This window comes from Mus caroli, chromosome 18 (assembly GCF_900094665.2).
Source record: "Mus caroli chromosome 18, CAROLI_EIJ_v1.1, whole genome shotgun sequence".
Classification (NCBI taxonomy): Eukaryota; Metazoa; Chordata; class Mammalia; order Rodentia; family Muridae; genus Mus; species Mus caroli.
In genome coordinates, this window is record NC_034587.1 from 12,479,690 (window position 1) to 12,495,653 (window position 15,964).

Consider the following 15,964-nt stretch of genomic DNA (forward strand, 5'->3'; position numbering starts at 1 on the left):
TTTCTTTAGGTTTGGGAAGTTTTCTTCTATAATTTTGTTGAAGATATTTGCTGGCCCTTTAAGTTGAAAATCTTCATTCTCATCAACTCCAATTATCCGTAATTTTGGTCTTCTCATTGTGTCCTGGATTTCCTGGATCTTTTGCGTTAGGATCTTTTTGGATTTTGTATTTTCTTTGATTGTTGTGCTGATGTTCTCTATGGAATCTTCTGCACCTGAGATCCTCTCTTCCATCTCTTGTACTCTGTTGCTGATGCTCGCATCTATGGTTCCAGGTTTCTTTCCTAGGGTTTTTATCTCCAGCGTTGGGTTTTCTTTATTATGTTTCTTTATTATCCCTTTTTAGGTCTAGTATGGTTTTATTCATTTCTATTACCTGTTTGGGTGTGTTTTCCTGTTTTTCTTTAAGGACTTGTAACTCTTTAGCAGTGTTCTCCTGTATTTCTTTAAGTAAGTTATTAAAGTCCTTCTTGATGTCCTGTACCATCATCATGAGATATGCTTTTATATCCGGGTCTAGCTTTTTGGTTGTGTTGGGGTGCCCAGGACTCGGTGGGGTGGGAGTGCTGCATTCTGATGATGATGAGTGATCTTGATTTCTGTTAGTAGGATTCTTACGTTTGCCTTTTGCCATCTGGTGGTAATCTCTGGAGCTAGTTGTTATAGTTGTCTCTGGTTAGAGCTTGTTCCTCAGGTGATTCTGTTAGCCTCTATCAGCAGACCTGTGAGACTAGCTCTCTCCTCTGAGTTTCAGTGGTCAGAGTACTCTCTGCGGGCAAGCTCTCCTCTTGCAGGAAAGGTGCACAGATATCTGGCCTTATACTCCCTCCTGGCTTAAGACGAAGGCCCAAAACAGGACCTGTCCGAAAGCTGAGTTGCTTTGGCCTGTCCCAGAAGCTGTTAGCTTCTGTATTCTACATTCTCACCTGTGCAGAATACTCTCGAAGGAGTCCTGGAACCAAGATGTCTGCAGCCAATGCTCAGGCCAAGCACTCCCAGGCCGAGCAGACCCTATCCTCTGGCCGGGAAAGTGGCCAGCTGTCTGGGGCCCGAAAAAGGGGGCTGCTTTAGTAGCTCTGTGGATCCCGCCTGTCCCAGAAACTTTTAGCTTCTGTATTCTGAACTCTCACCTGTGCAGAATATACTCGGCGGGATCCCGGAACCAAGATGTCTGCTGCCGATGCTCAGGCAAAGCACTCCTGAGTCGGATGGACCTCTTTCCTCTAGCCGGGAAAGTGGCCTGATGTCTGGGGCCTGTGCAGAATACTCTCGGCTGGGTCCCTGAACCCATGTTCTTGTTCTATAAACACTATTTTATTAAAGTTTTGGTTTTAGCTCTCTGTAATGTCTTGCACTGCTCTGATCTCAGGGTTTTTTTTTTTAAATTAACTAATATAAAGCTTTCTACCAGGAGACTCCATGAGGGTTTCCCATGAGTAGGGCACTGTCTGGTGAAACATTCTGAACTTTCCCATAGTGAATCTTCTGGCTGATTAATTCATATAAATGGAAACCAGTACCTCTCATACACATACTATTCTCAGTAATTCAAATTAAAAGAAAGTATACAAAATTCAGGAGGAGGGCATATGTAGTTTGTGAACTAGAAGTTAGTAGAAAGTAAGAATAAAACAAACAACAAAATAATAAATCACATTATTTTGGTTTAGTCGTTGCTTAACCAGGATTAGCAACACAGTAAATAATGCATACACAGTCTGTGGGACAAACAAAAGGTAAGGGAGAATAATGTGTGCTAAGTATTAGGGATGTTAGGTAAGTGGGTCCTAGAATTAATTAACACCCTTGAACAATGCTGTGGTTATCTTATGTGGATACCTAAGAGATGGTGTAGTCTGAAGACCCGCTGCAATGGCAACAGATGAGGCTCAGACAGCAGAGTCCTTGGCCACAGGAAGCACCATTAAGGGTATGGATTTACTAAGGCCTTCTGACTAATAAATGCTGTAATCCCTTGTTAACCAGTCCTGGTTGCTTTAAACCCCAGACCTGCTGTGCTTCCTAATTTGACATCATATAAAAGTTTTCTTTTCATGCTTAAACAGTGTTAAAGTGATAGCAAGGATAACTGTTGTGGTTTCCCTCTTGAATGATACCCTAGCTGGCACTTTATAATTTTAACGTAACCTACCCCTTGGCCCTTGTCTTTTCCATTTCTCTCCCATGGCTTGGTAAGGAGCTTTAGTTACATTTGTACTGCTGTGACCCATATACCTGGAGGAATCAATGTCCATGAGAACATGTTTATTTTGAGTCATGGTTTCAGAGCACCTCAGTCCATCATTTTGGAAATGGTTGATCCAGGTCTCATTGGCAATGATGTGTAATAGCTGCATCCCTCTCAATGTGGACAAGGATGCAGAGTGGCTGCACCAGGATTAGACTGGCTGATAACCTTCAAGGTTTGCTCCTATGACCTAGTTCTGCCAGCTGGGATTTGCCTCTTTAGGTTTCATTCAAAGTTGTCCCACAACTTTGGGATAAAGTGCTCAAAGCACGAGACCCTGGTGGGGATTTGCACCTTAACCTGTAACAGAAAGGAAAGCTACGTTTGTGCCTTTTCAGTCCTAGGGGCTGACCCCTTTATTGGGCATCTTACAAAAGGACAAATTATTCCAGCTTAAAAATTTCCAGGAAAGGTAACTGAATAAATGTGTTTGAAATATAGAAACAAAGGGTCTTTGTCTGTTTGGTATCTGAAAGAGACAGACACCTGGCATATAAATTAGCCATATGGGCCACCATTTCATCAGAATAATGCAAAGTAACAGAGGCTGGTGTCCAGGCTGACTTTGAGAGTGTGGTCTCAGGAGCCCAGAGAAAAATAAGCATCCCCCTAAGGCAGTTTGCTTTGAGCATTTATAGAAAAAAATTCTGAGGGACTAACAAAGAACCATGGCTTTCTTTTCTTCCCAGGAGGCATAAGCACAAGGGAGAAAGTGATGGGGAATGCCTGCAGGCTGAGTTTTATGTTGACTTCTCCCTCTGGGGCACTCATCAATTTGGGGCACTATAACTCTGTAAATGCAAGCTGGTGGTGCTGACTGGAGAGAGGAAAAGAGGGTGAAAAGGTGAAAAAGATTGAACAATGTTTCTCTGTACTCTGAGAAAATAAGAAAACCATGAGGAAGTTTCTGAGAGGACAGCAGGAATGAAATGTTTATCAAAGCTTGCAGGTGTAAATATGTAACCCAGAAGAAATAAGAAAGTTTCTGTGTTGTTTACTTCCTGAGTCTGAACAAGCTCCCTTTCGAACTTTCTGAGTCATAGGAGTTTCTCTGCAAGATTGAATACATCAATTCAGAGGAAAATGCTGTACAATATTAACTTATTAGGTGGCTGGGTTACTAGTGTCATTGTAATAACACAAAAATCAACTTAAAGAAAGTGGTTTATTTTTGTTTATGTTTGGCTTATATTTGAGGGTACAGACCCTCCTAGCAGAGACAGTTATGGAATGTGTCACTGTACATATAAGTATGGGAAGCAAAAAAGCAATGACCTCTGGTGACCTGTTCACTTTAGCCTTTTGATTCAACCCAGGACCACAACCAATGAGATGGAACTACACATGCTCAGAGTGGATCTCCCTCTTCAGTTAAGCTTCTATAGACTTGTCTTCACAGACATGCTCAAAGATTATGTGACTACAAAACCAGTCCAGGAGGAAGATCAAGATTAACCATCAAAGATGCTAAAGTACAAGGTGAGATGGTGAGTACTTCCTTAACTTTAGGGTTCCACTCATTGCTCATGAACATTAGAATCCAAGGTATCCCCAAGAAAGATCTAGAATGTGTTGCTATGATTGGGTAGTAATCTTTTTTTAAAGAAGTGGAACCTTTCGAAGGCCTTGGCAGAATGAGATTTGTATTTCTGAATCAATCTTCAAGGGTATGGTTTCATAAGAGTGAGAACTCAATGATATCAAAACCATAGACCACACATGCTTACACACACTTGTAATGCAAGCTACTTGGCAGGTTGAAGCAGGAGATTCACAAGTTCAAGGCCAACTGTGGCGACACGGTAGATTCAAAATGAAGTATATATTAAAATGAGGTAGGATGTAGCTCATGCTCGATGATTTTCCTAGCACATGTAAGGACATGGGTTCAATCCCTAGTATAAAAATAATACATTTTAACCTTTTAACTAGGGAGAACTTTTTTAAGCTTTGTTTTATTTTGTTTTGTTTTATGAGACAGGATTTCTCTGTGTAACAGCTCTGGCTGTCCTGTAGCTCACTTTGTAGACCACTTTGGCTTCCAACTCACAGATATCTACTTCCAGAGTGCTGGGATTATAAGTGTGCACCCCCACACCTGACACAGTTTGTTTTCTTTGTTGTTGATGTTTTGGTTTGGTTTGGTTGGTTTGGTTGGTTTGGTTTTTGTAAGTGAAACAACCCTCACCTGAAAGTTTTCTAACAGTTTTGAGGATTATGTAAACTAAATAGTGAAGACTGTCTCTCTAAGAGTTTAAGAATTCTTCTGTATCAGAAGACAGAATCAGATCACTTCAAAATAAATTGGACCAAAGAAATTGAAGATCACAGAAATATTTCCTCTTGAAATGACAGCCTGAAATGAGTCATAGCAGTCAGAAACTATGGAGACAGTGGTCTGAAAAGAATGAGGAGACAAAATGGACTCAAGTGAAAGCTCTCCCCGCTGCCATGGAAGACAGATGGATGGAGACCTGCTGGCTTTGCATTTTTTAGTCAGTAATCTCCTGGAAACACATTTCCAAACAGAAACACAATGATGGTGGTCAGCATGAGGAGATAGCTCAGTCAGTAAAGTGACTGCCTTGTCAACCCTAGGACCTGCGTTCAGTCCCAAGAACCTATGTGAATGGGCACCCTAGCTTGCACTTGTGTTTTCAACATCTAGGGCTTAATAGCCAGAAAGCCTAACTATTTCACTAGCTCTAGGCCAGTGGGAAACATTAACTCAAAAATTGTCCCATATCAACAGAGTCTGAGGAATGACAAATAGGTTATCCTGCGTCCTCCATATTCGCATGCACATTTTGACACACAAGTATATGTACACACACACACACACACACCCATACAAACCAACTCACACACACACAAAAATGAAAACTATGAGACAAATAAAAATCATCCCATTACCCTAAATCAAAGTCTAAAAAGCTGGAATGTCCTGTTCCTTTGTTTTAGATTTCCTTGAAACCTGAGCTCCCACTGAGGACATTGGTGGGAGGTCTATGTGCATTTCAGTAGCTGGCCACCTGTGTAGCTGCATAACTAAATAACAAGAGTCACTGGAAATGCTTCTAGGAATCAGTCTCTGGTCCAAGTGATACAGACCTCCAAGGACATGATGTAAAAGACTGGCTGCCAGGGGAAGCAGGGCTCACAGGAGATGTGTACATGTTAGTCTACTTCAATGTGTCCACCTCAAGCAGGTTAGCCCTACACTGAACACAATTTCTGAAAATATCAAAATAGGATTTTAAATCACGGATGAAGAACTCTGTCAGACCAATGGTTGGCTGTGAGCATCCACCTCTGTACTTGTTAGGCTCTGGCAGAGCCTCTCAGGAGACAGTTATATGAGGCTCCTGTCAGCAAGCACTTCCCAGCATCCACAATAGCATCCTGGTTTGATGACTATATATGGAATAGATCCCCAGGTAGGGCAGTCTCTAGATAGCCTTTCCTTCAGTCTCTGTTCCACACTTTGTCTGAGTATTTCTTCCTGTGAGTATTTTGATCCCCCTTCTAAGAAGGACTGAAGCATCCACACTTTGGTCTTCCTTCTTCTTGTGTTTCATGTGGTCTGTGAATTGTATCTTGGGTATTCTAAGCTTTTGGATTAATATCCACTTATCAGTGAGTGCATACCATGTGTGTTCTTTGGTGACTGGCTTACCTCACTCAGGATATTTTCTAGTTCCATCCATTTGCTGAAGAATTTCATGAAGTTATTGTTTTTTATAGCTGAGTAGTACTCCATTGTGTAAATGTATAATATTTTCTGTATTCGTTGGTGGATACTTGCAGCCAACAATTGTACTGAGCACAGGATCCCCAATGGAGGACTTAGAGAAAGAACTGAAGGGTCTCAAGGGTTTTGCAACCCCATCAGAAGAACAATATCAACCAACCAGACCTCCCAGAGCTCCCAGAAACTAAAACACCAACCAAAGAGTACACATGTAGGGACCCATGGCTCCAGCCACATATGTAGCAGAGGATGGCCTTGTTAGACAGCAATGGTAAGATAGGCTCTTGGTCCTGTGACGTCTTGATGCCCCAATGTAGGGGGAATGTCAGGGCCAGGAGGTGGGAGTAGGTTGGTAGGTGGGAGAACACCCTCATAGAAGCAGGAGGAAGGAGGATGAGATAGGAGGTTTCAGTGGGGGTGGGGAGGAGGACAGGAAAGGGGATAAGATTTGAAGTGTGGACACTGTGCACCTTCTTAGAATTGGGAACAAAACACCCAGGGAAGGAGTTACAGAGACAAAGTTCGTAGCTGTGATGAAAGGATGGACCATTTAGAGACTGCCGTATCCAGGGATCCATCCCATAATCAGCTTCTAAACGCTGACACCATTGCATACACTAGTAAGATTTTGCTGAAAGGACCCAAATATAGCTGTCTCTTGTGAGACGATGCCGGGGCCTAGCAAACACAGGAGTGGATGTTCACAGTCAGCTATTGGATGTATCACAGGGCTCCCAATGGAGAAGCTAGAGAAAGTACCCAAGGAGCTAAAGGGATCTGCAACCCTATTGTTGGAACAACATGATGTACTAACCAGAACCCCGGAGCTCTTGTCTCTAGCTGCATATGTATCGAAAGATGGCCTAGTCGGCCATCAATGGAAAGAGAGGCCCATTGGACTTGCAAACTTTATATGCCCCAATATAGGGGAATGCCAGGGCCAAAAGAATGGGAATGGGTGGGTAGGGAAGTGGGGGGCGCTATGGGGGACTTTTGGGATAGCATTGGAAATGTAATTGAGGAAAATATGTAATAAAAATATTAAAAATAAAAAAAAAAGATTTGAAATGTAAATAAAGAAAACATCCAATTTCAAAACCAAAACCAAAAACAAAACAGAACTCTGTTAGAGAGGTGGGGGAGTGAGTAGCAATTTTCTAACCTAACAAAGCAGTAGGAAAAACTGATGTTTTTGCTATACACAGCTGTAAACATTCCATGAATAAGCAAACAAAATCTACTTGCCAAAATTCCAACTCTGGTTATTCACTATTGCAATGAATTAAACCTTATAATGTAAATTATATTAGTAAATTGTTCTAATATTCTAGACACAAAAGTTAGAGTCTACTCAAAGTGGTGAGGAGCCAAAGCTGCCACTGGGTAAGGGAAGCCATAACTATGATGTGAAGCCACTGAAAATGTCTTTGCTTAAACAGAACTATATTTCTCTTACTCTGATATTTAAAACTGTTAATCCTGTATTTCAGATTTTTGCTTTATACCCCGTAAACGAGGTATTTCATCTTAAAATATAAAGGCGTTACAATGTTTAAGTCTTATAATAATTAAAAAAAACAAGTTTGTAAGTTGTTTTCAATTCATTGTCATTTCTAGATCCCATGTTTTTCTGAAACTCACTTTTCAAACATGAGTCAGGTGGAATGACATTTCTCTCATGATCATTATGCTAGCTCCTTAAAACACATGTGTGCATGTGGCACACAAATAAAAAATAATGATACCATTAACAACATGAATGACCCTACATTGAAGAAATTAAATTCCTGCTAAAAGGTCATTCCCAGGCCAGATGGTGTCACTTGATAATTCTACTAAACATTTAAAAGATTAAAAAAAAATTGGCACTATTTTGTGAGAAATAGAGTGTTATGGGTTTTGTTTGCTTTTTAAGGCTGTTAATATAATCAGGCAAAAAAAAATAATTAAACAGCAGAAAGAAAAAGAGAAGTTACAAATTAATTTCATTCATGAATTTAGACATAGAAACTCTCATCTAACTAACTGTAAACCAAATCCAGAAACACAAAACAAAGTAGTTATAAAAAATGACCAAGTAGGACTTACTCAGTGTGTAAGTCAACATTCAAGAATCTAATTGCATGTTGTACTTTATTAATTAGCTAAATGAAAGTTTAAATAGTCCTGCCCATTGGTGTGAAGAAGTCACTTGATAAAATCTAGTTAATATTTATGGTAATAATCCTTAATAAAATTAAGCGTAAAAGGGCCCTTCATCAGTGGAAGCAACAAGAAAGCGCGCACAAACCTCCAAATAGCATCAAGTATAATACTTGATGGTTAAAGACAATGCTTCTGTCTCAAATTAATTTTTTAAAGTGAGTTTTGCTGAACATTGAGGCTCCATATGTAGTATTAAATATTTTATATCTCTGTCCAGTGTTTTTACCCCACCTTTAGTTATTGAGTTTCTAGATAAAAAACACATATAGCTTTTAGACTTTTAACAATCCTTAATCAGTAAAATAGCTGGGCAGCTTTCTACTCTCCAAGCTGTTTCTACTTCCCTATTGATAGCCCGAGTTATTACTTAACAATTTATTATGTTCTATCTGGGATGCTCTTAACTCTAATTGGGCTGCTCTCAGGACCACACTCTTTTGACCCTTAACCCATGGTGGCTCTTCCTTCCTTCTCTCCTGAGCATTATCTTCTTCATGGTCCTCCTCTCCTGCAAATCCAGAAAGCCTAAACCCCACCTATATCTCTTTAGACCAGCTGTTGGCTATTGACATCTTTATTTACCAATCAAAATTAACTTGGAGGCTGGGTCACAGGGGCTATATGCAGACTCCAAGTCTTGGGTGCCCACATTTAACATTACAGTAAACAAGAAAATACGAAATCTCAACACATAGGTTAAAAAGTAAGCACAAATATTAATCAAAACATTATCCGAATGTCCTGAAGTCAGAATAATGTGAATAGAATCTATATTGGGAAAAATACTGAAACTGTTATTTTTTGTAAAAGGCCTGATTTTCTAAAAAGAAATTTGCCAAAAATGTAATATATACAATAACCCAAAGAATTAATAAAAATATTTAGCAAGGGCAAATGATAGAACAACATGAAACAACAACAACAAATGTCAATCGTCATCTAAAAAACAGTTCAACAAAAATGGTGTTTCAGTAAACAAACAAAACCATTCAGAAACAGATTTAAAACTGATATTATTTATTATTACACTGAAAATAAAATATCAGTTATAAATCTAGCAAACACACACAAAATATGCATTCCTAAAAATCCAAAAAGATGAAGAAAACAAAGACCTAAATCATATGTTACATGATGTTCATGGACTAGATTTGGACAAGTCAAGAGGTCAAATGTCCTTAAAATGTATCTATAGATTGAATGCAATGTCTATGAAATTGCAAATTGTTTCATATAGATATAATGTGAAAATAGGGTAACTGCGGCTCTACATGAAAGAGCATGTTGTTTAGCCATCGAAATAAAGGCCATTATTGATATGATACATGGATCAGTTCATCAGAAAGGAGCATGTAGAAGCAGAATCTAACAACTATGCTGAGCTAATTTTTGTCAGGGGTTCCAGTTAAACTCAAAGTAGGAAGAAAGAGAACTTCCAACAAATGGCAATGCCTCACACATCATTAAAATTAACTCCACATAGAACACACACATATAAAGCATAATTCTGAAGCTTTATCATTGCCCCCATGGGTGCACACATGTTTGTGCATGCATGTGTGTGTGTGTGAATGTGTCTATGCATGCATGTGTGTTTATGTGTGCATGAGTGCACAAGCACGCACATACGAGTGTGTGTGCCTGCACATGTCACAGAGCACTTGTGCATTGAAGGACAACTTGGAGGAGTCAGTGGTTTTTACCATGTGGATTATGAAAATTGAAGTCAGGCATAGCAGCCAATATCTTTACAAATTGAGCTGTCTTTCTGGTCCATTACTCTAATATTAAAAAAAATAGTATAAGGGAATCTCTCCAGGATCAATGTTAATTTTTTGTTTAAAAAAAAAAGCATGATTCATAAATGGGACAGTTGGCGACTTTCATTAAAATGAAAATCTTTGCCTTAATTGAAAAGAAAAACTATGTGGAAAGTTTTGCATGCCACATATTTGGCAAAGTGTTATATCTATAATATATAAAGAATGGTCAGAATTCAACAATTAAAACAAGTCTGAACAGAACTGAGATAGATGCATATGAAGGAATTTCAAATAGAAGGGTATACAACTGATAAACAAATGCATGGGATCACTCACTCTGTCTCATCATCCTTTAGATAAATGTATGTTAAACAAAAATGGCATATTGTCATTGACAACTGTCACTAGGACCAATTAAAAAATATATATTAGTAGTAGCAAGTGTTGGTGAAGACACAGAGAAACTTAGTCATTTACACACAGCAAGAGACTATTAAATGGTCTGGACACTAGAAGAAATGTTTACAAATATAAATATGACTTTTTAAATGTCTAGCATTTGAATTTATTCCTTTGATCACAAGAAAAATTGAAACCTATAGTCATATAACATTTGTTTGTAAGCATTAATAATGTTGGTGACTAAGCTGATAAAGGCACTTGCTGCCAAGACTGTCAACCTGGCTTTTATCCCCAGAACTACATGGCGGAGAAAGCAAACTAACTCTGACACGTTGTCCTCTGACCAGCATATAGATAGCGGTCCATAGACAGCCTCCCCCTCACACACACACACAGAGAAACGGAGAGACAGAGACAGACAGAGATATACTCAATAAATTAATTAATATAATTATAAAATGTTAAAAGAAACATTTTTTTCTTTTTTTGTATAGGACCCAATTTGCAAAGGAGCTAAATATCTTTCTCAGGGTGAATGGTTCAGCTAACAGATGTGCAGCTGTATGGTGTAATATTTCCTTGTTAGCAAAGTCTAAAAACTAACATAAAAACTTTAGCATTATCTCAGAGAAATTAAAGTTTAAAAAGTCCAATCACAGAAGTTCTATGCTGAGTGCTGCGACATGCTGGAAATAACATGTTGGCTGTATAATGCTTAGTTGTTCCTTAGTACTTGGAATGCTTAATGACATGGGGCTGTGGCTGGAAGAATGGTCCCAGGAATGCTTGGGGTAGGACTTACTAACCCAGGTCCTGGCTGCTATGTTGGGCACCCAACTCTAAGCACATAAGAAAATGACCATGAAGAAAATACACATTTATGAGCACAGGAAAAGCTGCTGGGCTTAAAAGGGAGCAAGAAGGGCCCACAAATTTGGGTGAGAACAGTAGAAGACATTTTTTTTTGGCAAAAATCCTACTCCTACTATGAGCTTGTTGTAGAACAGCATCATTTTACCTCACCTGATGCCACAACCATGACAAAGCTTGCATCTGTCAGGAGGGCTGTCTCATCGTCTCTGACACTCTTTCTGGATAGTGCTTGTTGATGAGGTAGTTTGAGACATAGGAACAATTGGATTCATAAGCTGAATAGAGCTAGGAATAACTTTAAGAAACCTATTGCAAAACGAAGTAAGACCACAACAGGGGCAAATTGGGTTACATTCATCTACTTTCAGCATCTCTTTCCTTAGCTTCCTCTAAGTTCTTCAGTCTGTTCATTCATTCAATCACTCATTCAACCTACTTCTGCATATACATCTATATTACTTTTAATTTGTGGTGTGTGTGTGTACTAAAGCCAGAAGAAGTGTCAGACCTTCCAGAGCTGGCATTGATGGTGTTTGTGAGCCATGTGATATGAGTGCTTGGAACCAAACTCTGGTCCTCTGCAAGAGCAACCAGCGCAGTTAACTACTTACTCACTTGAACCTTCTACATACAGCTTTGATGTGGTAGACATGTATCAGATGGCATGTATCTAGTTGAACCTTCTACATACAGCTTTGATGTAGTAGACATGTATCAGATAGCATATATCCAGGGTAATAATTAAGCTAAAAATATTCTAGTACAGCAAGATATAAAATAAGTAAATAAGTAAATGAATAAAGAAACAAACAAATGAGTAAATAGAAAATTTTACAGTGTCAGCATCAATACTAGTTTTCATGCAATGCTTTGCACAAATATTTTGACTAAACCAACTAAACTCACTTTCTTAGGATCTTAGTAATGCAGATGAATGTCATTTGTGTAGGAAGCCAGCACTGTGTGTTTACTGAGTACATATGGAGTCATGAGCATAGAGACTATTCTCCCAGGTCTGCTTGTTTATGTCTTGGGAAAAAGTGGCTACAGCTTCTGTTCTAAGCTATCATCTGTGTGCTATCTCTGTGATATTTTTATAAGAACCAGCTTAAAAGGAACATTTGGTTTCTTATGCACAATGGGTAGACTCATCACCCTACAGAATAATCAAAATACTGATTCTGTTTAGTCCAAAAGGTCGAGAAGTTAGCTTTAACTTATCTTCCTCTTAATATTTGAATATCATTGCATTTTGTAGATATATAATATTTATTTATTTATTATGAATAATTGGGTTGTTTTACTTTGAATTATTAAAATGACAGTTTTGTGAATTCTTAGGTCCAGACATTTGTAAACTGTGGACTTGCTGTTCTGTTGAGTATATATAGACATGAATTAAATCTCTGTGTCATGTGCTAACTCTGATAGAGCATTGTTAGAAACAAAAACTAGCTGAAGCCTTTAAATTCTCACTAGAAGCGTACTGAGAACTCAGTCCTTCAATAGTCTTATGGATACATGTTATCATACATATTTTTTTTTTTGCTATAGCCATTCTGCTGCTAACTCATTAAGACTAGACTTTTATTTCTTTAATGATTAATGTTATAGAACAGTTTTAAAATGTCTAGTCAGATTCTTTTCCAATATTTAATCAATCAAGCTATTTATCATATTATTATTGCTATATAAAATGTCTTACTATATTGAAGATATACTTTCCTTATCAGAGACATGATTTCCCAGAAGATAGAATTGTATCCGTTCATAAGCATAACTTTAATTTTTTATAAATGTGCTAAGGCAGAAATCAAAGTTCATTAATATCTTCCTATTACAAGGCTCCATTTGTACTGAAAAGTAGAAATACGTATTGTCTAAAAAAAAAAAAACAAAAAACAAAATAGTTATTTGCACCAGATTTTATGGGGACAGCTTTGGGCAAGTTTTAGTTTCAGTGCTGTTCTGATATCCGAATTGATATTAATACCACAAAACCAAAGACATTCAAAACTGTATCTATGCAGGGTTGGATTAGCAGTTCAGTGCAGGGACTTACTTGCCTTGCGTGTATGAAGGTCTGGGCTCCATAAATAGCACTGCATTCTGAATAAAGAGGAAAGGAGGTCTGCCTTCCAACTTTAATATTTCCTTGTTTTAGTCCAGCATTAAACTCTGTGTACTGAAGCAATAGAGGCACATATCTCAAGTGAGCCCTTTCTTCCTTAAAAGTTATGAAAGAACACTTCTGGAGCTATCTAAATAGATCTTTCCAAGGTGTGATTTATTGACCTGTCCGCACCAGGAGAGCTATCCTTAGAAGACATGCATGCACAAAACACTCTTGTTAATAGAGATGATTTTCAAACAGGCATTTGAACATATCAATTACTTGATGCCGATTATTTTCTCTGTGTTAAAAAGGACGGTATCATTAAGCATATGTGGTGGGTCATTTGGAAAATATTAAGAAATTAAAGGTCACACATGAAAAAGAAACATGAGAGATATCTTTTTCCCTTGAACACCAAAATAACGTTATAACTTGCCGTGGTGTGCACCGGTGATGTTTAAGGATATTCAGCATGGAGTGTACCAACTGTAGTAAGAAAACCATAAACAGATATAAACTAATAACATTTATATGGGGACTGATAACACAGAGCATAGGGGTAATTTTCTCTTACACTAGTACATATTTTATGCTATATTTAGGTCAGCTCATTACAGACAAAAGAAAAATAGCTATATATATATATATCATAATATTCATAGAAAATTGCCTTATAGTCCAATAAAATTTGCAATGATGGCTTTGATAAATATTTCTCATTATATATACCACCAAGTAAGCTTTTCATGCATCTGATTTTAACAATGGAATACAGTAATTTATTGTTTTAATCTTACAATCCTTTATTTTTGCAGATAAGTAATGTAAATGACTTGGGCGTCAGTTAGGGAGATAGCTAGGAAGAGCATTTCAATATGAAGGAACATATTGGCAAATGAAATACTTTAAATTATTGGGTACAAAGGGAGTTTCTTTGATCACTCACCTAACCATTCCTGAATGGCACAGATCTCTTATAACACAGGTAGTATTACTGAGAGCATTTTTCTATTTTCAGGCAATCTCATTTGCACTTGAAGAGATCCTTGGATGAACCCTGCAGTGGCCCTTAGCCCTGTTTAGCTTTATACTCCATTTCATAAGATGTAAAGATCTGAGCACAGCTTGTATCCAAAATTCGGTGTTCTGGTCTCTTCCTATATCCCTCCTGCTCATTTCTGGCCTTTTTCCTGGCTTTACTTTATGCCCAGAGATGAAAACACATATTACTCTTCCAAAGGATGCCAATAGCTATTTCTGAACTGCTTCTCATGGAGGCAGCTTCTGAGGAAAGGAGATGTACTTGCAGGGCTATTCTGGTCCTGGATCTTCTAGGGAGGGAGAGGTAGAAATAAAAAAAAAAAAAGTCTTCAGAAATAATGCTAGAATTTCTTCCAGAGCAAGAATGGAGGTCACATTTCTGCAAACAGATTGTTTAAAGATCACAACGGAATAAGACTTTGCTCTTGTACACTAGAGTTAGGAAGAGAACTGGCAAAGAAAAGATTATGCACTGAGGCTTGGGAGGGGGTGCGGCATGGGGAAGTGGATTAGAACCATAAGACAGAAGCTAGCAAGACATCGATCTGTGCTTAATAGATTATGACCACAGGGCTTTAAAGGCAAAGAGAAAACAGCTGAGTTTTGAGTTGATTTTGGTAGTTTCCTCTTACTACTCTAGTCTTTACCTTTATAATACTTAGGGTTTGTGGAGCCTGAGGGTGTTAATCACTATGGATGGGAAAAGTAGATCTGAGAAAGGGATGTCATGAAGGAAGAAGAAAGAAGACCGAAGAAGAGAGTAAAGGAAGATCCCTAGGTGCTATTGTAGAGGGGGGAGTGGCAAGTATCACCGGGTTTGCAGTAGGAACGTTTGTTTGTAGCATTTGGAACGTTCTAAAATGAGGGCAAAGGATCTCTTCACTACTAATGATAAGGTTGAAGACAAATTATTTTACTGGCAGTTTTAAGAGAAACAAAATTGAGAAGACAGGGAATTCTGATTTATTTACACATCTTTTGTCAATTCTGAAATTCCAGTGCTGAGCTACGAATGTTCAAGTCATCACTTTTAACCGTGTTAGGCAGTCACATATCCTGATTTTACTTCTAAATGCAGTAGGAAAGAAGACAAAGAAGAGGAAGGAAAAGAGGGAGCAATGAAAAGCTTCAGAATTCCCTTTGTCAGAATTCTGGGCTGTTGATTTGTATAAAATTGCCTTTCTCTTCCTCTCGGCCTGGCTGCTCCACCCCTGCACTGGAGCGTGATCACTGGGAGAAAAGCGACTCTAGCGCAGCGATTGTGGATGATGCAGTTTTCCCTGTCTGAAAACCTAAGGGCTCCTTGTACATTGAGAAGAACTCATGGTCAGCAATCTCACAATGATATTAAAAGGTAAACTCTTGCTGACCGAAGAAATCCTGCAGTTTAAGTCCGACCCTGTGTCTCAGATTTAGGCGGCCTCAGCCATCTAAAGAAGACTTGGCCTTTCACGACTCACAAAAGGGGAATGAGCCGCTTTGTCACAGTAGATATAGTTTGTAGAACTGTGAGTTTGGGTGCAGTTCTATAGACGCATCACAGGCTGAGTGCCATAAATCTTAAC